The sequence below is a fragment of the Mus caroli genome, unplaced genomic scaffold (assembly GCF_978045245.1).
Source record: "Mus caroli unplaced genomic scaffold, Mus_caroli_1 scaffold_21, whole genome shotgun sequence".
Taxonomy (NCBI): domain Eukaryota; kingdom Metazoa; phylum Chordata; class Mammalia; order Rodentia; family Muridae; genus Mus; species Mus caroli.
The window spans coordinates 15,730,792-15,733,291 of record NW_028227276.1 but is presented as its reverse complement, the minus strand read 5'-3'; positions in this window follow the sequence as shown (position 1 = coordinate 15,733,291).

Below are 2,500 nucleotides of genomic sequence, written 5' to 3'. Positions count from 1 at the left end.
CAGAGAGACAGAGAGAGACAGAGAGCGAGACAGAGAGAGACAGAAAAGAGACAAAGAGAGAGAGACAGAGAGAAACAAAGAAAGAGAGAGAGCGACAGCAAGAGATGGAGGGAGACATACAGTGAGAGACATAGAGAGGCAGAGAGAGACACAGACAGAGACAGAGAGAGACAGAGAGAGACACAGTGAGATACAGAGAGAGACAGAGAAAGATTCAGAGATACAGAGAAAGACAGAGAGAGAGACAGAGAGAGACAGAAAGAGACAGAGAGAGAGAGAAAGAGACAGAGAAAGAGAGAGCGACAGAGAGAGATAGAGAGAGACATACAGAGAGAGACATAGAGAGACAGAGAGAGACACAGAGTGAGACAGAGAGAGACAAAGAGAGAAAGAGAAAGAGACAGAGAGAGAGACTGCGAAGACAGAAAGAGACAGAGAGAGACAGAGAGAGACAGAAAGAGAAAGAGAGAGACAGAGAGAGACAAAGAGAGAGGAAGAGAGAGACAGAGAGACAGAGAGACAAAGAGAAAGACAGAGAAAGACAGAGAGAGACAGAGAAAGAGACAGAGAGAGATATAGAGAGACAGAGAGAGACACAAAGAGAGACAAAGAGAGATACAGAGAGAGATAGAGAGAGAGTGAGATAGACAGAAAGAGAGACAGAGAGAGACAGTGATAGGGATAGAGAGAGAGACAGAGAGAGACACAGAGAGAGACAGAGAAAGACAGAGATAGGGATAGAGAGAGACATATATATATAGAGAGAGCGATGTAGAGAACAGACAGAGAGAGACAGAGAGAGAGTGAGAGAGACATAAAGAGGGACAGAGAGAGACACACAGAGAGAAAGAGAAAGACAAAGAGAGAGACAGAGAGAGAGACAGAGAGAGACAGAGAGAGTCTGAGAGAGTGACAGAGAGAGACAGAGAAAGACCGAGATAGAGAGTGAGACAAAGGGAGACAGAGAGAGAGACAGAGCTAGACAGAGAGATACAGAGAGTGAGACAGAGAGAGACAGAGAAAGACAGAGATAGAGAGTGAGACAAAGGGAGACAGAGAGAGAGACAGAGCTAGACAGAGAGATACAGAGAGAGAGACAGAGAGAGACATAGAGAGACTGAGAGACAGAATGAGACAGAAAGAGACAGAGAGAGACAGAAATAGACAGAGAGAGACACAGAGAGAGGAAGAGAGAGACAGAGAGAGAGACAGAGATAAAGAGAGAGAGAGATAGACAGAGAGACAGAGAGAGACAGAGAAAGAGACAGAGAGAGATATAGAGAGACAGAGAGAGACACAGAGAGAGACACAGAGAGAGATAGAGACAAAGAAAGAGACAGAGAGAGACAGAGAGAGAGTGAGAGAGACAGAAAGAGTGACAGAGAGAGACAGAGATAGGGATGGAGAGAGCCATAGAGAGAGACATAGAGAGAATGAGAGAGACAGAAAGAGAGAAAGAGAGAGAGACAGAGAGAGACAGAGACCTAGTTAGATAGACTGAGTGAGACAGAGTGAGAGAAAGAGAGAGACAGAGATAGAGACAGAAAGAGACAGAGAGAGACACAGAAAGAGACAGAGAGAGACAGAGAGAGAAATACAGAGAGAGACATAGAGAGACATAGAGAGACACAGAGAGAGATAGAGAGAGAAAAGAGAGACAAAAAGAGAAACAGAGAGAGACAGAGACAGCTGCAGAGAGAAAGAGACAGAGAGAGACAGAGAGAGACACAGAGAGAGACAGAGAAAGTGACAGAGAGACATAGAGAGAGAGAGAGAGAGAGACAGAGAGAGACAGTGAGAGACATACAGAGAGAGACATAGAGAGAAAGAGAGAGACACAGAGAGAGACAGAGAGATACAAAGAGAGAAACAGAGAGAAACAGAACGAGAGACAGAAAGAGACAGAGAGAGACAGAAAGAGAAAGAGAGACATAGAGAAAGATAGAGAGAGACACAGAGAGAGGAAGAGAGAGACAGAGATAGGGATAGAGAGAGACATAATGAGAGACAGAGAGAGACATAGAGAGAGTGAGAGAGACAGAAAGAGAGACAGAGAGACAGAGAGACACAAAACGAGAGTGAAATAGACTGCGTGAGACAGAAAGAGAGACAGAGATAGAGACAGAGAGAGACAGAGAGAGACACAGAGAGAGAAAGAGAGAGACAGATAGAAAGACAGAGAGAGAGACAGAGAGAGACAGAGAGACACACAGAGAGACAGACAGAGAGAGACAGAGGGAGACAGAGATAAAGAGCGAGACACAGGGAGACACAGAGAGAGAAAGAGCTAGACAGAGAGATACAGAGAGAGAGACAGAGAGAGACATAGAGAGACAGAGAGACAGAGAGAGACAGGGAGAGACAGAGAGAGAGACAGAGAGAGACAGAGAGAGAGACAGAGAGAAAGAGAAAGACAGAGACAAAGAGAGAGACAGAGAGTGAGACACAGATAGAGACAGAGAGAGACACAGAGAGAGACATAGAGAGACAGAGAGAGACA